Source organism: Anser anser (genome assembly GCF_964211835.1).
Source record: "Anser anser genome assembly, chromosome: 1".
Lineage (NCBI taxonomy): Eukaryota > Metazoa > Chordata > Aves > Anseriformes > Anatidae > Anser > Anser anser.
In genome coordinates, this window is record NC_139720.1 from 181370446 (window position 1) to 181393495 (window position 23050).

General features: G+C 43.6%; 1 long non-coding RNA gene across 8 annotated transcripts in view; it reads right to left on the reverse strand.

Annotated features, from left to right (window-relative positions):
• Window positions 1-23050, reverse strand: part of LOC310904454 — a 42780-nt gene that overhangs the window by 5306 nt on the left and 14424 nt on the right. The window contains exons 3-4 of one of the 8 annotated variants that reach the window (XR_014588359.1): window positions 11113-14782; window positions 1847-10558 (exon numbers count right to left, since the gene is read on the reverse strand). This is a non-coding gene — a long non-coding RNA (uncharacterized lncRNA). Of the gene's footprint in view, window positions 1-1846; window positions 14783-23050 lie in introns of all 8 variants that reach the window. The other 7 variants (XR_014588360.1, XR_014588361.1, XR_014588355.1 and 4 more) reach the window with 7 other exon arrangements.

The following is a 23050-nucleotide window of genomic DNA, read 5'->3' on the forward strand; positions in this document are numbered from 1 at the left end:
GTGATGAGTAAGGGACATGATTTCCCACTGTGAAAGCATATCTAGTGCCGGTAGTCACGATTTCAGAGTAGATGTCATAAGGGAGGAGATGATAAAGCAATAAAAGGTGACTCAAGGGCTGGAGAAAATGGCCTGCAAATGAAAGTCTGTAAGAGCTCACGTTTAGTTAGTTTAGCAAAGAAAGGACCAGGAAATTAGTGTATTAGAGTGTGCAATTGCATGGAGGGAAAATGCCCAGATAGTGAAAGGTGCTTCTATCTAGCTGTGACACAAGGTTGGAGAGAAGTGCTGAGAGAAGTGAAGGTCCCTGCCCCCGGAGCCAGAGTAAATGGGTGATCTGGTGTATGCAGTGCAGAGGTGGACAGACTATGGGGTCTGATAGCTGTTCTGGATCCTAAACCCTGTGAATCTTTTAATTGTGCTGCAAAGATCTTTCTTCATACAGGGTTCCTGTCCCTCACCAGAAGACAGAGCAAAAGTCCCCTGGAAGGCTATCCACTGTCTGCAGTGGCTGTGGGCCAGGGCCACAGCATTGCAGTGACATGCAGGGGGAAGCAATAACTACTAAGAGAAGTATTAAATACCAGTAGTGGCCTGAAAAGTGTCTGTGATTGTGTGGCTGTGAAATTTAGGAAGTGAAAGGAAGGTCCGTACTATCTTTCCAGCCAAGAAGGACTTGGAAAACCACACCCCATCTATTACAGACAGATGGGTGGCACACTGGGACTGCTGACAAGACTGTGAGCAGCTCTGGAAGAATTAGCTCTTCAGGTTAATTTTCTGGCAGGCAGATTAGGACCAATCTCTTCTTTACATTACCTTTGATCTGCAATTTATTATATTTTATTTTATTTATTTTCTGAGGCTTAACTCACTGCATTGCCATTTCCTCAGGTAAAACCTTGTGGGCTCTGCTGTGCTGCAGAGCTGCAGAGATGTGCTTCTCCTCTCAGCCCTTGCACAAAGCCCTAAGGTCAAAGCAGTTGTGATCTCCTCACTGGGACTGACTTGCTAATTATCAACTTCAATTTCATGCACTGTTTTTATCCATTTAGCTTCTTAAAGAAAGGCTTTCATGCTGTATTTCAATAGAAAATTCCAGTTCATGCTCACCAACTTTTCAAATATCCTTTGCCACAGGAGGGGAGATGCATTTCTCAGGCGGGTGAGAGACCTCTGTGTTGGTCTCTTACATTCTCTGTTAGGTGCTATTGCAGCAAGAGCACATAGCATCTTTCACAGTCAGGGATTTGAAACCTGACTTAGGCTCTTCTGTCTACTTTAGGTACTTCTATCTACTGCAGTACATATGTGCTGCATCTCTTTTCATGAAAAAGATGAGGACAAGGAGAGATGCAGGTGCATATTTCTCCATCCAAGCCTTACTCTGCAGTGGGAGGGTGAAGTGGCATGCAGCCCTTGCCATGATCAGTGGTGGGAGATGACAAAGGAGAATGTCATCTGGAGGTGTCTCTCTCACCACAGCCATTGTAGAGAGTGTAAGCCACTGTGCTCTTAAATGTCACACCAAATTCAAGCAACTTATCTGGATGTCAGAGATAAGGTTAATCCAAGGGTATGGACAGAGACAGCATTAGGAACCTAGTGCATCTCCACCCAATAAATTGCACCAAAATTCCTTAACACTTGCTTCTTTGGAGAGCATCTTAGGACCATCCATATGAGAAGAAAGACTGATTAATCCTAAATATTTAGATGCTTTAGCCCTGTTAGATGGTTGCACAAAGGACAGGAATCTGATTCTCTGCAGCACTCTGTTGGATGTGACCAAAAGAGATTACAGATAACCTCTGTCTATCAGCGATTACCGTGCAGTCTTGCTTACCCTGGTTTTCCTCTGTTGTGTCCCAGTGCCTGCATTGGATGAAGCTGGCTTGGAGCTGGGCTGTGCCTGCACATGTGGCACAATGACACCACCTCTCTCTGGTGGATGGTCTTTACTGGGGGCTCTTCCCAAGGAAACTTCAAAGGGAAAACACGTTTTTGGTCCTTTCTGTCCCTCACTGCAGAAGAAAAGGTCAGACATCATAGAGAGATGAATTAGCTCTGTATCAAGGCCTCGGCAGTTGTTTTGTTTGGTTGGTTTTTGTTTATTTCTTTGTTTTTTAACACAACCTCCAAACTTCAGAGGCTTTAGTAAATCCTCCTATTTCAGCTTCATTTCAAAACAAAAGAGTCTTAGGGCTTACCTATGACCTAACCACTCAAAAGTGCAATTTCGTTTCCCTTAAAATTCAGACTAAACAGTTTCAAGCCTCCAGAGAATTTACCTAAGCTTTGCCAGGTTCTGAATTAATCATGTTTAAAAAAGGTAAATAATTTTTTTACTAAAATGACTTCCTATCCTGGTGCCTGAAAGAGTGGTGATACCAGGGGCAGCTAAAAGCAGAGGCACAGTTTTTTTAGGACAGTACCCCACAGAGCACCTTTCTCCTCCCCACTGAGTAATGCTGTTTAGAGTCTATTGCTTTCTCATTTTCTGTGTATAGTACCGAGGAGCAGAGGATGAATGAAAGGCAAAGCATGATGAACTGTTCTTGCAGATGACAGCTGAAAACTGCAGTCAATCAGCCACCATCCGCCTTCAACACGGATTCGCAGAGAGGGTTAATGAAACCAGAGTCGATCACGATTGTCCTCTGGCGTGGAGTGCCTGCGTGCTGCAGTGTAGCAGCTGTGGCTTGGGAAAGAAAGGGCTGAGGCTTTAACTGCCCCCAGAAAACCTCCCTGACAAAATAAACACACAAGCAAAAAGGTGAGAGCTTAAACTCTGACACCAGTGACTCCCAGCCGTATCTCAATAAGGAAGGCAGATTGCCTGGCGAGCACGTTATTCAGAGGTGGTATCATGTATTGATTTATTTCCAAGAAACCTTAATTACATTGTTCAAAGTCTTGAAAAAGAAGGATGGCCTTGGAGTTATCAGCAATATGAAACTGGGCAGTAGATAACAAAACCCATCAGTGATTCTGAGCTGTTTTAATACACTTCTTGATGTGTTTCTCAGAAGACAATCATCACCAGATATGCTCTTTTAATCTAACTAACCAATGTTGTATGTTGACATCAACTTGTTCCATTACCTCCTCGCATGGTTGGGGCTTTATGCTTCACTTATCTGAACAGATGAGCGGATAACCTCTACTTCCAGAGCATCCTTTGGATTTTTATGGTGTTTTGAATTAGTGATGCAAATCTAATTTTGCTGAAACAGACCTAGACTCCATTACTGAAGGAGCAGTTTCTATTTGGATTAACAAGGCTGCATTGTGTCACTGCCTGATGTAAGGTGCAGAAGTGCCCAATTTATCAGAATATTAAACGTAAGAGCCTGTTGTGGTTTCTCTCTAGCCTACAGAATGTACATTTGCAGGTCTGCAGCTGAACTCCCTTCATCAAACACCTCATTACCTTGGCAAAGTGAGGGGAAATAGCAACTTAAATGCTTCAGGAATATACTGGTTATGTATTAACCCATGGATCTGTAGCTGTAGGAATAGGACAAGCACCACAGCGTTTCTTTTGTTTAATAGAAAATCGAACCAGAAAAAAAATGTACTCCTGTCCTCTTTGGGATGTTGCTTATGACAGAAACAAGAGGAAGAACCATGTTGGAAAGGATTTTAAACTATGCCTGCGCTGGTGATACCCAGGAGCATTTCTGAGGTGTGTGCTCCCATGCCGTGCTGAAATGAGACACAGGCATGTGCCACCTGCCCCCTCCAGGGTCTGGTGTCCCCAGAGGGCATGGGAGCTGGACAGAACCCCTGGCGTATTCTGCAAAAGTGTCTCATCTGCACTTTCAGTGGAATACGATCCCAGATTATACCACACACCACCCTACTGGTCAATGTAAATGCAGACCAAGAAATCAAGGTTTTCTTTCTGGCTAAGTAAAAAGCTTTCTGAGTGACCTTGTAGCATTACTGGATCCTTTGTAGCTGGTCTATTTTATGTAAACCGATGTGGATAACTTTTATCTATTTGGCAAACATGTTTCAGGTAGAACGAACATTAGAAATTACAGCATGATACAACGATAGGAGGATCACAGGATCTGATTTCGCCTTTTGCAAAACTTGCCATCCCTTGGGAGGCTGTTGCCTTGCAGTTAGACCTTTACAGGTCTGTGGAAGCTCCTGTGCTGGTAGTACAGCAAACTCTGAGTTTGTGGCTCCATTGCATGCTATCAGGCTCTGCTGTTTTCAGGATTGATATGCCTGCCACCAGGTGTAGGAAATAACAATGCAGTATGCTGCTGTGTGCAAACCCAGAGCTGCTATGCAAGATTTACCTTTCCAAAGAACTATAAACTTCAGCGAACTGTGTATCTTCTCTGTCTGTTGTTGTTTATGTGTCTATTGATTTATTTACCCATTCATCCACCCAAAAGTAACTCACAGCAAGAGGCTTCTCAAAAGCTGTACAAGTGTTTCCATGTCCCTGTTTTGATTCTCCCAGGAGTTATTATTCTGGCAGTTCACAAAGCTCCTTGTCAGTCTCTATAAAGTAAAGAACTTAATTGTGCAGAACAGATAGTTCTTTGCTGGTGGCACAATGCCTACAATTATGAAGATGGACAAAAATTACCAGCAACTCACTTTGCTGGGGTAAAGTTTGTGACATCAACAGTGGATTTTTCTTCCTCTGAAACAAAAGTTTCTGCATTTTGAATAAGTATCATCTTTTGCATGTACTGCCAGTCACCCACCTAACCAAAGGGGAGAATTACCACAACCAACCACATGGGGTTGTAAACAACAGGAAGGAAAAAGGGACTTCTTGTTATAGAATTGATGGGAGTGGGTGTAGTTCAAGGAACTTTGCTGCTTCCAGTCTGCCCTACAGCAGACTTTATAGGGATGCAGGAGGCAGAGGGGATTCCTAGAGATACCCAAGCCCCATCCCACTTTGCATCTCTTAGAGGTTCTTCACCAGTGTAGAAACATTTGAGCATCCCAAGGAGCTCTGCATGTGTCAGAGAGCTTTGAAGACCTGACCTTGAATGTCCTTGGACAAAGTCCTTAGACACACACAACTCCCACTGAAATGGGACTAAATGGGAGTTAGTAAGGCGATGAGGTGAACCTCTGGTGTCAGTTCCTCATCTTTACTGTCTGACTCAAAAAAGCACAGGGACATCAAACTGGGGCACTACTAATCACAAATCATTATGATAACTGCATTGGAAACCAAACCTTGAAGATATTATATGCTCATACTGTTGCATGAAAGAGTATCTTAAAGGGGGGTGCAATTATTTTAGTGATGTCCCTAAACTGGATCTGGACAGGTACAAGTGGCAAGTTGTATTTCTGTGAGTGCTGAGGACATCTAAAACAAATATCTTTGTAATTTGTGATTATCCTGAGAACATGAAGATGGCATCCTGGCAGATCAGGCCTGAGTAGAGTAAGAAATTAATGTCAGTGGAGGTTGAACCAAACAGTCAGCAATTTCTGATTGAAGAAAGGTGTCCATGAAAAAGATGCATTCTTTTTTGGATAGTGGCTAAAGATACATTTTATCCTTAGACAGGTTTAATCTGTCTCACGACAGGGAGAGTTTTCCCTCAAGACCAGTTTGCATTATGTAGAATTGATAAAGCGTGAGCTGACTCCTCCTTTTTCTTGTACCTGGTGTGATTTCCATTTGTCCCTATCCTGGGCAGAGGCAGCACAAGCAGCAGCATAGCTTTTCTTCAGTCACTTGCCCTAAGTGCAAATGCCTGTATGACATAAAAGATCAGAGGAGTTAGGCCATGTATCATAATTTGCTCCTAGTCCTCAAGGTTCTGAAGAATAAATTAAAAAAAAAAAAAATGTTTTCTGAAACCATGACTCTTATCTCAAACGCCCAAGATGAATTTCTCTGTTCCCTTCCCTCCTTCCCTACAGCCTTTTGGGCTCAACTGCCGGTAGAGTTTCTTATCTCGGTTCCTAAAACAGACCATATCTCCTTCCCTCCTCTTCTTTCTCACAGGCACCCACACACCTCCTTGGCAGGAGGCACCAAGAGGGATTTGCTCCCGCCATGACTGGCAGAAGAATCGTATCGTGTCGTTTCTGGTCTAAACTCTGTGCTGACCGTGCTTTGAGGATTTCCTGAGATCCCTTCCAACTGGGATCCTGCTGTGAGAGGATGATTCACATGCTGTGAGGGGAAGCCCTGAGCCACTGACCAGCCTTCCCACAGTGAAGCAGCCACCTCACGAATCATCTGCAATCCAGCTATGGGTTTAACCTAAAATGTGCGTGCAGGTTTTTGCACACAGAAAGCACAGGCAGAGGTACAGCTGCCTAAAAACTGGTTTGGGGGAAGGCAGTAGTGTCAGCCTGAGAGAAATGTTGCCTGGCACCTTGTTCTGGTCAGGTCTTTGAGCACTGGGAGAGCTGCCTCCATTGCAGCCATGACATTGCTGCACACTGGGAGGACACGCAGGACTTCTCTGGAGTCACCCAAGTGTGGATTTTACTGCAATACAAAAATCTGAGAGGGCACTGTGAGCTGTAGCACTCATGCTACAAAACAATTAAAAGTGGCTGAGGGAACTGCTGCACTTGGTATCACTGTGCTTCCAAAACAGTCAGAAACAAACATGCAGAAACCACTTACTCTGGGGAAGGGAAAGCACTGGAAATAAATAGCCTCAGGCTTGGTCTCCTACAGCTTAGAAGCAGGTTTCCTGTGAGATAAACTGCTGTGGAGTTCAGGGTTTGATCCTGACCTCCTTATACCTCCGGCTTCCCAGGGACTTCAGCAGTGACTTGCAGAAGGAACCATCTCCTTTGTCAGGGCCCAGGAGCCTACGGTTGCATTAATTAACGTGTTCAACACTGAGGCAGTTCTCAATCACCTGCTCTGCTGATGGTGTAAGTACTGTCAGAAAGGCACCAAATTAGCTAAGTGGTTTCCGTCATTTGAGGATGACCTGTGGTTCCCGCCCCAGTGAGAAAACACAGCATTCTGTATGAGACTGAGAAACAAGGCTGTATCAAGTCATTTCCAAAGCCCTTTTAAATTCTTGTTAAGGTTTGGAATTGAACAGCCAATTCAAATTCATCTCTTCTTGCCCATTGCTAATTTTATTTAAGCTGAAATATTTTAAAAAAGAAAAAAAAACACTTAAATTGCATGCAAGCAATAAATGTGCAGATGGTAGGTGGGCAGACAGATAATTTATGACCTAGAGCAAGCTATATGCTATCTTTACCAGTTGTAAATGATGCCCTATGTGTTTCAGACCTCTGACACTTTAAACTCTAGTTAACATGAATGATGATTTAGCCCACAGTCCAATTCCACCCTGAAACAAAACATTTCCTTGATTAAAGGATTTCTTAGGGGAATATTTAATGTATCATATAACAGCAAAACCCTTTTACTTAGCAAATAATTCCAGATTTCCAAAACTATTCCAAACTGAGGTTGTACTGGCAATTCCGTATCTGCTTCATAGGAACCATATTTCTCCTTTTTAACTAGATTCTTTAAAAGCAATAATAAACTATTGGAAATGCAAACAGTGCGTAGAATAAAAATATTCAGGCCTTTCTTGGAAATAAAAAACCCATATAGGTAGTTGGACATACTTTCAGGTCTGTGGACACATGCCATTATTTCATGAAAACCGGGATATGCAGCACTGGAAGGGATCTCAAGATGTTTTCTGGGCTCAGTGTTCCTGGGCGGTGGGACATTTGTCATCGATGACAGACAAACTGTTTCTAGGATGGTCATGAGGGCATCTTACCTGTTTCTCGGGATAAGGCCATCCAAGTAGGCAGTTGCACCAAACCACTAGAAAGCATGAAAATAAATGGGTGACATTAAAGATGCTGGGAGTGTGGGAAGATGATGGGAAACTAGAAAGCATGGCATTGGGAACTTAATTGAGTGGATGACTGTAAGTGATAAGAGGGAGAGAAAAGGCCAGAGGCAACTCTTTTCTTGCTCATGACATTGTTGCAATGCCAGCTAAACCCACTGAAGGAGATGTCTGTATTACTTTAGCCTTTCTCTTTTGAACATATTTCCATTTGATGCCCTCTTTCTTAGAGCTCAAGGTAGAAAAGAGTGATGCAGGGCATTCAGAGTGGTTTCTCCTTTAAGAACCTGTCTGGATTGCATTGATTTTCCTGCTCTCCTGATGCACCAGTGAGCAACTGAGTGTGGTGGGTTTGGTCTCTGTGCAATGGAAGAAAAACAGTTCTCCTGTTCAGCCCCTGTCACAGCTCTCCCATGATCTCCTCATCTTTGCCCCATACTCCTGTGGGCTCTGCTTTAGTCATGTCTGCAGCTTCAATGCCAACCTCTTGGGGCTGGGAAACCAGCCCATGGCAGTGTGTTCTCCGCAGGTCCCTCAATTTCCGCATGGCATAATAGTACTCAGGTGCCGTCACTGGAAAGGGTGGCTCTGTGAACTGGTCCTACTTGTGGAGGAGACAAGATCAGCTGTGAGATATGATACACATCCATGCACAGGGACAGGACCAATCACCATGAAAACAGACACAGCAAAATGTGGACTTGTTTGCTCAAATAAGACACAAATGCTTTCTAACAACTGTCTCTTCTTTATTCTATTTGCTTTGCATTTACAAACAGCGATGCCTTTTCTCTGTTACTTTTAACCACAACCTATGTATATATAATTTAAGCTAATGCTATCTTTCTTTTCTTTTTTCTTTTTTTTTTTCTTTTGAAGACTACATTGATATCCAGGCCTAACTACTGAGTGGGTGGTTTTTTTTTCTGATTTTCTTTTGGTGGCTCTTAATTAAAAGCCTCAGTCTGGTTTGTTCCTTTGTACTCTCTTTTAATTCTCTAACCTGGATATTTTCAGCCATTTCTTATTTTTTGCCCTCTTAATGTTCTCTGTTGCATCTATGCATACTGATCTGAAGGCTGCTGGTAGTGCAGCTGCATTTCCTAACTACCTTTCACAGACCATTTAGTATTAGTTTATGAGCCATGAGCTGCTGCACTAGCCTCTTCTCTCTGTTTTACCAAGAGCAAAATGTGACCCATTTGCACCTCAGATTGTGTTACAGAACGCCATGGGAGCAGAGCTTTTCACAAAATTGCCCAAGGCATCTGAGAAGCATACAGAACAGTCTTATTTTTTTAATGTCATTTCCAGTGAGTTTTGTTGTCTTGAAGGTGTGGCCCAGTTTAAACGGGCCACCAATTATTTCACTCAGACCCACAAGCTTTTGAAAAGCCCTGTTCACAGAAACCCCAAGATGGGAATGCAGAAATTGGAGCTGGCACTGGATATATGTGCACAAGGGGTGTTGGCAGTAGCTCTGTCCCTGACTCTGGAAATGATGTCCAGTCTCTTGCCTTGCCCTCCTGATGACACAGCAAACCAAGAGGTGGAAAAGCCATCACTAGTTGTAAGCCTGTGTTCACCGTGCCCATCCTCAAGTGGCTGGCGGACGTGAGATTGCTCAGCTCAGCAGCTGCCCTATGTTATCGTGCCAAGTGGAAATGGATCCTACGGCTTTTGTTAGCAGGCAGGCTTTACCTCAGCCATGCCCCTTTAAATCAAAGCATTTGCAATTCAGTAAAAGCAAAGGATAACTACAATGAAAGCCAGGAGTTCCCTTCGATATGGAAATGTTTCCCCAAGTGACTCAAATTAAATTTCATAAAAAGAAATCTATAGTTCCATGAAATTTCTAGATGCATTATAAAAAAAGTACTGTATTGCAGGTTGCTTGATTTACTGTTGATTCTTTGGGCAGCACTCAGCAGACTAAAGGAGGAATGTGATTTGGAAATGCACTGGAGGGGATTCAGCAGTATGCTGGCAGCATCAAGTTTCATCCAATTTGAGGGGATTTTCACTCTCCTTGGATACTGTAACTAGCTGGGCTTACTATCAAATTACATATTGCTGGATCTCCTGTAAATCTGAGAACTAGTGAAAATAAATGCAAATATAGCGACTTTTGCCTCATTTGCGCTCCCATTAAGCTTTCAGTTATTCTGACATAATTTGTTCCTTTTTTACCGTGTCTTGTTTATGGATTGTGTATGAAGACTGAAGCTTCTACACAGCGTAAGGACACCAAGGTATGTGAAGAATAAGTATCGTGGACAAAAAGTCTTTAAGAATGGGTACTGTCACAAGCTGTGTCTACAAAAATGGTGCAGATATTTGAGCATTTACTCTTCCCTTAAACCAGAGTGGACGGAGTAGTGGTCCTCATGATCTTACCATCACATTCATGTGTATGTATGTGTCCACCACCCTGGAGCAGACTTGTACTGGCCAGATTGAGTAGAGTGAGCAAGTGACCATCTTCACTTGTCCATGCCTTGTCTATTCCTTGGATCTTTCTGTTCTTCCTTCCACTTTTCCTTACATCACACAGATGGGAAAATGTTAGTGATTTGGAGGCAGCTGCAGCCACAGGAGTGCTGGGCTTCTATTTCCCCTCTACGGGGTTCCCTAATGAACCTCAGATTTAGCTGGGCTCCTTGCTGCCTTTGCTCCATTTTCATTAAAAAGCTGTCCTGAACTGTCGTCTGCAAACAGAAAATGAGAGATAAATTTCACTTTGGAGTTTTAAAGCACAAATGATCAGCTGAGGTGAACAGGGGCTATAAGCACATGGAGACAAAGTACCAGGAAGTCTGTAAGATACGGTGAGACATGAAACCAGCAGTCTGCCTTTGCTAGAGAGAAAGGTTGGCTCCCACAAAGCCAGAGGAATCTTATCCTCGTAATCAGTTACAGCCGTGTTTGCTCAACGTAGTGTGCTAAAAATGTGCAAAAGCAAGCCCTGAAGCCTGCCACAGAGATATCGATGAGCAGACACTTGAAAAGGCTGGGTGCTTGTTAATGTTTAACAAGCGAGTCCTCATCTGACTCCGTGGTATTGAGCTTTATTTGTTTAATCCCTAAATTCACCAAGGGAAATAGAAAGCTGTCTATTAGCCTCTGATAAGTAAGTAAAGAGGAAGACCTGGAAGAGTCTTGCCATATTTATTCTGCTTAATAATACAGGAGCCTGTTCTACACAGCTTTCCATTTATGAGATGAAGCAATATTTCACAGTGATTTAAGCAAATCCTCTTACCTCAAACGTGATGGTGAAAGAGGTAAAATTTGTCTGTCCTGAGGTTTGCAACTGGATTTGAGAACTGTCTTTACATTACTGCTTCTGCCAGACTCAGTTATGGTGGAAGCTGGGGACAAGAGGGGACGCACCACTTTGAGACAGAGTTAATTTAATTTTAGACGGGGACTCATAGCTCAAATCTAAGGACAAACCATGCCTTAATGGAATATTTGTGTGGGAAATTTGTAGCTTTTCTAGCTAATAATCAGGCTTCTGTCCTAATCCATGGAAAATACAGACTTATCCCTTCTACTGAAAGCAATTTCTGTGGAATTCCGTGAGTTTGCTCTCCCGCTTTAGGCAGCACAGCAAAGATACTGCCCATGTGGGATGACATGATAATCCTGGCAGACCAAGGAGTTTCTTCCAAACCAAGTTAGAAAAAAAGAATTTAACCAAGTCTACTGGAGTAGGATCCAAAATGCTGTCTCCAGGTCTGAAATCTCCCATGGGCTCAGATTTTTGGTCAGTTTGAAGTCTTGTTTTTACAGCCCAGCTCAGGCAGGATGAGTGTCAAAGCTGTTCATAGCCAAGTTTCATCAAACCCATGTCAAAAGCTAGAGAGGAGGCCACCAGCTTCCTACAAATGGCCTTGCTTGGAAGCAGTCTGTGCTGCAAGACATGATCTCCTGAAAGCAGAATGGTGAATCCTCATCTCAGGCAGAGGGAGGATCCCTTATTCCTGATATCTGCCTTAACAGGGGGTTATAAAAATTGCACCTCGTGACGCTGGGGCTGCTATTTTTAGGCTACAGCACTAGGAGTTCTGGTAGGTTTGTTTAACACAGAACAGTCATTTTCTTTAACAGTCCTTGCATGATTTTACAATCTGACTGCCCATCCAACTAACAGGTTTTTTTGGGGTGGGGTGAGGGACGGAGTTGGGGGGTGTCACACTTTCATCTTTTCTAGCTGCCATGGTGATGGTAATACAAACACCTCCAAAGGATGAGTTACTTCCCTTGGAAGAAGAACGTCTTACTGTACACACAAGGACTGCAGAAATCTTTAGTGTAATTTTGACCACATGGTAAGCTAGTTTGGTGGGTCATAAAGCAGAAAACTCCATCTGGGGCCAAGGTCATGTCAGCCCCATCAAGGGAACGTTTTATGTTATTCTCTTCCACTCAGAAGACCACGTTTTATTTCTCACTCAGGCCAAATCAGGGGTATAACTTATGAAGAGTATTTTGCAATCTAAATAGCTATTTATACATTAAGTAGAAGATTTGCTGCCAAAAGAAGTTTCTCCCCAGATTCAGATCTAAACCACATTGATTATATGCTTTCAGAAAAGCCTTCCAACCCTTTATCCTCCTGCTCGTACAGTTTTCCACATAGGAGGGTGAGCAAAACATCTCAGCCCCTTCATGGAGGACCGATAGAAGTTAGCACACACTATGAATGCAATTCCACATCTGGTGAAACTGGGGGAGACTGTGCAAATAACTTGTTCAAAGCAAATATAGGAGTTGATTGCCAGAGCCCAGAGAAGGGCCCGGCATGGCTGGGTGGTACCTGACCCGTACTCCACACTCTTTAACAGCAAATACATAATACAAAATGATGGTCTCCAAAACTCTAACACAGAAAAAAATAATAATAATAAATCTTGCTATGTCTGGCATTCTTTTCCAGTATGGGGTGTTTGGGGGTTTCTTCTGGAGATTTTGTATTATTTTCCCTGGGAAGGAATCGTTAGAATATAGGGATATCTGGGAGAAAAAAAAAAAAAAAAAAAGGAAAAAAAAAAGCGTTCACTGGAAATAAATATTCAGGATGGAGCCAAGAGAAAAGAACTTGCATTATGAAGACAGGCAGCCTTTACCATTATAATTTAGAGTCAAACTGAGGTTATCATAACTTATCTTATTCAGCATGAGAAGAGTTAAAGCAATATGCTTTCAGATGTCCTCAGCTGCAGTCTCACCTCCTCCCACTGGGTCCCTGCCCTACATTCTGGCACTGCAACTGGTGGAGGAGTCTGAAGGAAAACAGAAAGAGCAATGTTATTAACATTCGGAAAATGTAAGAATAAACTTTGCTCCCTGAGGGAATGACTTGAGTGACACAGTGGAAAAAAGCCTGGGGACATGTCTTCCTGCACCCTCCATTACCAGTGCAAAGATCCCTGGGTCTCCAATGGAATTAAGTTTGCATTGCCTGTTGCACAATCAGGACATACCTTGGTAAGATACTGTTGATTAGATCTTTCTTAACCATGAATATGTACCAAATCTATCTGATGTTGTTCAGTTATAGGGAATGAAGTTCACCCTGTGGCCACTTTGGCAACAAATATTCTTCATTTTCCTTTGTAGTTCTGAGATTAATAATTGAATATTATATCCTTAAAAAAAAATCAAATATGTGAAATATTTTATTTTATATCAGTTCCAAGGGGGGGGGGGGGGGACTGAAGCAGCATTCATGGATACACAAATAGAAATGTAGACTGTACATTACTAATATATTAACAATCTGTATTACTTTAAGGTAAATATATAGGGTAAGAATGAACAGGAAATGTACAGTAAAATGACTGCAAATGTGACTCAAAGGTTTAGAATATTTTGAAAGTAACTCTAAAGGTAGCTCCAAGAAGATTTCAGTTTGGCATTGAAGTATGTGTAAGTTTTCCTATATAGCTGGGAAAATGACAGTCAGAAGGTGGCTTTTTTAAACTTACTTGGCAAAAGTTTTAATAGCAACAGCTGTCCAAACATTCTGCAGGACTTCTCTACACAAAAATACAACATCTACTGAATTTTTGGGTTGGGATTTTATTTACAAGCAAATCCTGTTGCCCTTGCACTGCCTTCACATACTGCATTTTACAGACAGTTACATTTTTTGTTTCAAACAGCCTTGGGGTTTCTGTGAGGGAGAATGGCAAGACTGAAACAGAGAAGAGAAAAATCAGTGTGCCAGTGCTCAAGGTTACAGATCTTGTCGTCAGCACGAGTTCACTGCTTTGTAAAGGTACACAAGAAAACTAACATGGAGAGTGCAAAGCTGTTCAGAGCAGAGAAATAACTCTGATTTTGTATGCATGAAAATATTTGAGAGCTGTGTTAGGGCAGCACCACTGTTTTCTGTCCCCAGTCTAACCACACCAAAGGCCACCTTCACCCTCAGTGCCTGCCCAGTGCTCCCCATCAGCTCTCATGGCACCAAGCCCAGAAAGCAGCAGCCCGTGTCCCAGTGCCAAGTTTCCCCTTCTCCAGTCAGCTCTCTTCTGCCATGTGTGACCAGTAATTTGGGGAAGGTGAGAGGGGCCAGGGCTTGTCTTTGATGGGGTCCTCACCCTTAGCTTTGCCAGTGGGAAACACGAGGTACTGGCAGGTTGGTGGTAGCTGACTCAGACGACCATGTCGCAGGAGTACCACAGGACTTGTATGGATCTGCTGGATGGAAAGGGACAGAGTGGATCAGAGGTTGTGCCTTTCACAGACAGGTTTCCATGGTGTGAACTTTTCGCAGCACCACTCCAGTGATCCCTCCTTCATGCAGCAGCCCTTGTGTCTCCCTGCTGGAAATGCTCTGGCTCCCATAGCCTCTTGTGCAGCGGTCTGGGGAAATCACCCAAGGCATCTTTTTAGAAGAACCAGCTGATGTAGAGCTGCTCCTTTGCACACAAACAGAGAATCCATGCTCAGGCATCTCCCATGGGGTCCACAGTGTGAGATGAGGTTTGAGAGAGACTCTGGTTCTTGGATAAAGGTAATAAGGAAACATCCAGCCTATTCCCCCCCTTTTCTGAGGGGCTCCACTGAATCAGCAAGATCACTTCCAACTATTAAGATAATCACTAAGAATATAAATATATAAATGCATTAGGAATAGAAGGAAAAAGAAAGAAAAAGAAAGAAAGAAAGAAAGAAAGAAAGAAAGAAAGAAAGAAAGAAAGAAAGAAAGAAAGAAAGAAAGAAAGAAAGAAAGAAAGAAAGAAAGAAAGAAAAAAGAACTTAAATAAGGAGAAGGGGAAACAGAAATGCTTCCAGAAAAAAACAGGAAGAGAACAAAGCAGTGAACTCTGGAAAGAGAAGATGAAACAAGTGAGCTAGAGTCATGCAGACCTCAGCATTACTCAGTGTGTTGCTGAGAAACTGAGAATACGTCTGGTCTAACTCCCACTAGGCATGGGTGGTGGGTTTCACAGAAGGAATTATAGCGCGTTAAGAAATGGCATTAGGTTTAAGAATAAATTTTCAAATGACATTAAAATGAAGGCCTTGAATCGTCCTCCAAAATGTCATTTTGCCCTTCCCCTCCATATTCCCCACTGTCATCTAAGTTTTTTTTTTTCTTATTTGAAAGCAAGAGCTGTCTAAGGATCATTAAGCAGTCAATTTGGTGGCATTTGAGCATGGGCTAAATGTAAGCCTTTACATACTTTTCCTATCCACAGAGCTGAGACTCAGCACTTTCAAGGAAGGGGGAAGATTTATGGATTAGACATCCACGCACGTTCCCACCCGGGTAGCCCCACACTCCCTCCCAGCCGTGTCTTGGCTCAGACACCTTGGAGAACAGCATCGAGGTAACCATGGTGACTAGGGCCTTAAAATGGTTGTAGTCATGATCATTTAAAACAAACAGCTGCGTAAGTCTGGCCTAATCCTAATGTAATCCTCCCAAGTCTGGCAACCTAAAAATAGAAAGGAAAAAAAAAAAAAAAAAGGCGTCCACCTACTCAAAATTAGTTCTGCCTCAAACAGCGGAGAATTTGTGCTTTTCAGCTAAATCTAAATTCTGCTTCTCCGTGAGACAGGGCTTTTGTGTCACAAGTTCATTGTTATATTTTTAGACCCAGACACTGAAAGGTGGGGCTCAAATATAAACCTCATTGTACTTTGGCAGCAAACAGGAACCAAATGATACCTTGCAGAGGTCAAGCTCGATTTGAACTCTCTGGAAGGTTGGAGGTTTTTGTTTGTTTGTTTGTTTAATTTTTCCCAGACATTATAGTTTTTTCATTAGCTTCCTTCACAGGAAGCTTTTAGTAGCTCTTCATGTGGCTCTTATGCTTGTCACAGTGTGGAGGGATTCAAAGGCTTTAAGTGACTTTCTGGAAGACCATCAAGATGGGATTAAATAACCATTCTGCTATTTTAACCTGGGTCTTCTGCTTTTGCAAGCCCAAAGTCATCATTTGTGGGTCAAGACATCAATATCCATGGCTGTACCTTGCCTTTGAGAAAGATGCTTTCACGCTTGTCAGAAGTTGCAGTAATAAATAGGACAGAGCTGTATGGTACAGAGACAAATAGAAGAAATTACACAAGGTCTGCATCAGGAGCTTGTGTGCAGGAACCAGCTCCTCCCTACCACATTCAGGGACTACTGCCATGTCTTTGACTGTCTAAGGACACTGGTGAGGGGATACTGAGAAAAGAGAGTGTTCTTCTCTGCTCCTAGGGTCCCACCATGCTCTCCCCAATAGCAGTGGAGACAGACCAGTGTTGTCATGCACATTGTTTTTGGTGTCTGAAGTAGGATCCAAGATGTGTATAGACATTCCCAAGGTCACCCATGATCAGCAGCAGGGCGCAGAAGGACATCGTTGCTTCCAAACCGACCTTGGCCCCACCAGCTGAGGAGGCAGCACCAGCACTGTCACTGCACATTTGGTCTCCCCCACAGGGCTGAACTGAAGAGATGCATTCAGAGTGATGGAAAAAACACCGGGGTTGTAATGGAGGAGTGAGGAGGCTGGGAAAATCTTATTTGTCTTCCCACAACCACTAAGTACTCCTTACAAAGTGCTGATGGAGAAACTCTGGTACTTCCGTGGGAGAAGAATGCGGCAGCACTCAGGTGCAAGGGGGAACCTCACTTTCTATTTCTGCTAGGATTTAGGTAACGCAGCTTACTTTTAACCTTCTTTTTTGTTATTGTTGTTTTGTTCATTTTTTTTCTGCATAAATTTGTGAGAGAAGGAGCCAAGGGGTGCTGAGAAAAGCAAAGCTGATTTCAAAGATATATTTATAAATCTCTAATGTTGTGTTTTAAAATCTCTCAAGGTAATCATCCTCTTTCTATCTCCTAGGTCTGTTTATATATTCCTTGCGTCCTGAGTGTACAAGAGGACCTTCAACTTCCCATCTGTGAAAAACAGCCATCATAATGAGGTGTTGATATGTTTGGAGCGCTACCTGCTACTGTAATAGGAGTGATTAATAGTGATAGATCATTTTCCACACCCACACAGATAATAGCATCTCTCCTGGGATGGCTGACAATGTAATTGTGGCAGAATGCAGGGAGGCCTGAAGCGCATTTCATTAGTTATTGACTGGGGTACTTTGTCTCGTCCTTAAAAAAAAAAAGAAAAGAAAAGAAAAAGCACAACACATACACACAGAAAAACCACCTGACAGGAAAAAGGAAAAGCGTGTGCAGTACTTTTTAAAAATCAGCACACAGGCACAATTAAAGATAACAATGCAGCAGCAAATCAGTGCAACCCATCGGCATTTTCTTGTTCCACCGCACACAACAACGTATTTGCCCCAAGAGACATTTTTGGAGGTGCAAAAGTTCACCTGCAGCCTGTTAATTCACTTTGAGACGGGACTGCGACCACTTAATGGACTCTTCTTGTACTGGCTGCTATGGTAACTGCTGCATCACGCTCTCCATAGGCTTGTTTTCGGAGAAGAGTGTAAACTGCGAGAGCAAATCTCAGATGGGTTTGTTACTGGAATCAAAATCCCAGGGCGGATTTGCAATTCTACACATGGTCTTGGCCCACCGAGCGCTCCTTTTATGGGCATGTTTGCTCATCTGGCTTAATTTTAAACCCAGTCCTTGAGCATTGTGTGCTCAAAAACACTTCTCAGAATTGAAGTCTTCTGGGTTTGGGCTGGGTTGGAGGCACATGTGGAAAGCTTGAAAAAAAAAATAAAAGCATAGAAAAAAATAAAAGATGAGACAAATAGAAAGGAGATTGGGTTAAATCATTCAGCCCATCTGGCCTAGTCATCAAGCTCAAAGGCTGAAGAAGCAAAGCCCTCTTCAAAAGCAAGAAAAGAAATGTTCTCAGGAAGTGGGAAAAAGAGATACCAAGTCTTAACCAAGTGTAACCAAAGCAGTGGTAAATACCCAAGTCTGCAGACACTCTGGAGCAATAACAAAGAGACCTGGGAGTGGAGATTTCTCATCCATTTCCTTGGCACGAGCAATACGATGAAAAGTGACCTTCACCATCTCCTGTTCCATCTGTCTGCAGAGAAGGTCAAGGAGTCAGGTGCTGGGACAGGGCAGAGGATCTCTGTGAGTGAGACGAAGGAAAGTGTTGAGGGAAAGCAAGGGGAAAAGGCATCAGGGAAAGGGGAAAAATGAGGAATGAGAAAAAGAATATGCAGAAAAGTGAAACTGGATGTAAGTGACCTGCTGGAAGCTAGCAAACGTGTTCCTGCGAACGGATGGGTGAGGTCAGGCAGTGGCGGGCAAGCAGGATAGGGGTAATAGCAGAGGATGCAGGTTCATGTCTGGGCAGGAAGCAGACTTTAGAGCTGAAATGGGCCTCGAGAAAAGAAGAAGCTTACTCTTCACCCCGCAGCAGGACCTTCCCTGTCAGGGTCATATCTCGCAGATATATGTCTGACCTGTTCTTAAAGATCTCCAGCAGCTGATGCTCCTGGACCTTCATAGACCTCCCACTCAGTGGTTTGCCATGTTTTTCTCAGAGCTAGGCTGAACATCCCATTTCTTTCTCAAGTGCATTAGAAGAACGTATTGATTATATCTTCTTCTCAGAAGTGTTTGAAGACTACTTAGTCTATAATGTCCAAGTATTCCAGCTGAGATATTAACAATGAGCTTCAAAAAGATTATTTAATATACCTTGCAAGCTACATTCCTGTCAGTATGATGCCAACCTTTTTTGCAGCAACATAACCTTCTTGACTGAGTGTCAGCTTGTGATCCACCATTACCCTCATATCTTCCTCTCCAGAACTGCTACTGATCAGATTTCCACTGTATAGCCAAGGGAAATATATAGCCATATAGTCATATACTTGATTATTCTAGCCTGAATGCAGTACCTTCTGTAACTGTTGAATGCCATTTGGATTTCTCCCTTCAGACCAGTCTTTAAGGTCATTTTGAATTTTAACTCTTTCTTTAAAAATATTTGCCGTCACCTCAATCTCCAAAGTTAATGTATGTCCTTTCTAGTCCCGCATTTATTTTATTAATGAAGGTACTGAACAGATGTGATTCAGGACAGAACCTTGCAAAATCCTATTGAATCCATCCATTTTAGCATGGGTCTAGGGATAACTTCATCCTGGAAAAGGGCAGAAGAAATAGAGAATGAAGAAGAAAATGGGAGTAGGTCAGTTAGAGTGAAAAACCTCTTAGACTGGGTGGAGGTGATATGGTAGTGGTAAATAGGTAGGGAAATGGACTGTAGCATCAAAAGCAATAGCTTTTGGCCATAAGGTAAGAGACAGAAGTGAGTGAAAGGAATAAAAGAAGCAGCATGAAAATCAGGGGAGCCCAAATTGAACTGATGGGTTCCCAAAGCATTTGACAAAATCAGTGAATCAAATAAATTATTTTTTAAAAAATCAATACAACTATCAACAAACTACACAACTTATATGTGGTGCCTGTCAGACCAATGAAAAGGAAAACTACTCCTAGAAATGGGCAGACAGGTAGTGATGGGCCAGTCAGCAAAGCCACCACCACAGCAGAAGTCTGGGAAGAGTAATAGTGCAGGGGAAGCAGTTCAGGCAGCACTGGGCCGTGCTGTTCCCCAGTGCCTCCATCTGCAAACCAAACCACTCCTGTTATGTCCATGGGACAAGTGCAGGGAGCAGGCAGCACTGTATGAGTAAGCACCCAGTGGAGCTGAGAGCAGGAGAGGGAATGACTGAGAGTCATCTGATATCAGCTGTCAGCAGGACATGCTGGAGGGCTGCTTTTTTCCTTGCTGCTGCATCTCTGCAACCTGCCAAGTGTGAAAGCAGGGCTTTCAAATTGGTATCAGCGAGCAAAACCTCAAGGAAGATAATCAGCCAAGAGATAGGGTGGTGTGTCTCACAGGCTGTCCTCCCTTGATGCCCCTTTCCCAGCAGAGGCTGTCAGCTCCTCAGGTTTGAACATCAGGCTTCACCTAAGCCATGTGGTAGCCCAGACATCCTTCCTTGTCCCCGTCACATGGTGTGAGCTATTTAGGCTTTCCACCCTCTGCCCTGTATGATGACTTCTGAGGTGGCAAGAGCTGCCCCATGTGGGTGGAAGGGCCGGAGGGCAGGCAGGCCTGGACCACCACCAGGCCTTCCTGGGGTGTGTCACCACCTCTGTCACTGGGAGGGCATAATGACAGGTCACCAGGCAGGCATTAAGGTCACGGGTGGGGAAATGACCATCCCAGCGCCACCAGTGACGTGCACCTGCTCCTGACTGTCCCAAAATGTGCAATAAGTCAGCGAGGACAGACCTCGGCCCCTTGGGCTTGGCCCCGTGCCACGGCCACTGCTGGCAATTCACATGCTGAGATCCTCTTGCTCACCATTCACATGGGCTGTGTTCTGACACACATCGCCCAAAATAGAAATTCCTTTCTAACTACATGGTTGTCTCTGGAGCTGCGTTTGGGCCTTGGTCAGCTCCTGAGACACCAGTCACCCTCCTTTGAGGCAAGGAGCAAGTCCTCCTCGGTCAGCAGGTGCTGCCAGCCTTCTGGGAAGCTTGCAGCCATACAAAGTAGGCAAGCTGTGATAACACTCTCTTCCCACACGTTTTGCCAAGATTGACAGCTCTACCCAGTTGCCAGTGGTGACGGTTTAGCTACCTCGTCGTTCCTCCATGGAAGCTCTTCTGGTTGGCCACAGCAGGAGATGTGCCTGGTTTGGGGGAGCTTGAGGGTGCAAAGTGAGGTGCACAGGGGTTAGGAACATGAAAATTAAGCTAGGCAGGCATCTTCTGTGGTAGTGAAAGATAACACACCAGCAAGGCAGTCCCTTAGGGACTCTGCTGCTTTGTATCCTTCCAGATGAACATACAGACAGGGACCCCCTCAGCCTGGATTTGGTGATTATGGCCAAAAAGTAATCCCATACCTGTTCTTTTAGAGACCTTAATATTTGTCATCCACTGTCCTCCAAAATAAAGGTCATATGTAATAACACAAACAAGTAAGGGCTAGGCTTTTTTTGCTCTGTGCTTTATGTTTTACCTCAATGTACAAAAAAGAGAGACAAATTAGCTCGAACATCCATTTTTCAAGATACCTGGGCACTGTTTTCTGCAGGAGAAATATGAGCCTGAAACCATCTGTTATTTCCTGTGAAATATCTCCCCTGTCTGACGGGGCTGACTGCTGCACTTCTTACTTCCTTTAGACAAGCAGACAAAAAAAAAAAGAAAAAAAGAAAAAAAAAGAAAGAGGCAGCTCACGGCCACCCATACTTTCAGCTCTGTTTACTGATTTCTACAGCTTCCTCACAAGACACTGCCAGAAAGGCAGTAGTTTAGCTGACTACAGGCTGTTCTCATTAATCCCCCTTAGCTAAACAAGATGCAGGATGGAAAACTGCAAAGCAGGAAAGCCAGCAAATTGCATCGAAGAAGCATTTTAGGAAATCTGAGCAAGACACTTTTTGCATCATGCCCCTGTTGATGAGCAGTTGTTTCTAACAAAGTGCTTTTTACCAGTCTAAAGCACATGGGTATTTGTATGCATGTAGGGCTATTTGTAAAGTTTCTGGAAGGCCACTTCCTTCCTCCCATGCTCCCACAGCTTTTTGATGTCTTCGCTGCATTCAAAACATCATTAGTTAGCTGACCAAGGGTGCTGACCCTTCTTGTTTCCACCTTATTTACATTGTTCGCATTTCAGGGGAGCTAATAAAAGGCAACAGTGGCAATGTGGTAAGCAGGAGTGAAGCTATGACATTGCCGCTGCACTTCTCAGTTCATCCTGGGGCCTGCTCCTGTGTTCAAAAGCACAGCAAGAGGGATGGGAGGTCTCTTTCCTTCTCCTTTCCACCTAGCAATACTACTCTCTTAGTAGACAATACCTCATCTTGGTGGTTTGGTGGGCTGATTCCTTTACCTATTTGCATAGCCTATGGGTGAGATAACACAGGAGGAAGCAGACAGTGGTTGTTAAAGCCAGCCCCATGGGAGGTGGAGGAGTATGGAGACCCCATGGTGGGTATCTCCAGCAGGGCTGTGCCCCACTGACTCTCGAGGGAAAGGGAGACTCTTGACTTTGTGGAGGGGCAACAGCAAAGCATGAGGGACATGAGCTGGGGACCATCTGCACTGCATAGGATCACAGAATAGCTGAGGTCAGCAGGGACACCTGCTCGGAGCAGGGCCACCTACAGCAGGTTGCTCAGGGCCATGTCCAATTGGGTTTTGAATGCCTCCATTTTATATATATATAAAATCTAAAAACCTTTATATATATATAATATATATACACACATATATATGTATAAATCTACAGGAATTTCTTATATTTTAGGTTGTACCCATCATCTCTTGTTCTGTCACTGGGCACTTCTGAAAACAGCTTGTCTCCTTCTTCTTTACTCCCTCCCATCAGCTATTTGTCCACATGGATAAGATCCCCTTGGGCCTTCTCTTCTCCAGGCTGAGCAGTCCCAGCTCAGCCACTCTTTTTATGAGACATGTTCCAGTCCCTTCATCATCTTCATCGTCTGTCATTGCTAACAAGGCAGCTGGCGAATGGCATTTCAGAGCTCCCTGTATCAGCCTTCTGATCAGCTCCTGTTTTGCCATAGCCACCCTGTCAGGCTGGAGGAGCCCAGCTGAAAATTGCTCATATGTTGATACCTGTTTGAAAGAGCTCCCAGTCATTGCACATGATGCTTTCCTGACAGCATGCCAGAGACGGATCACTCGA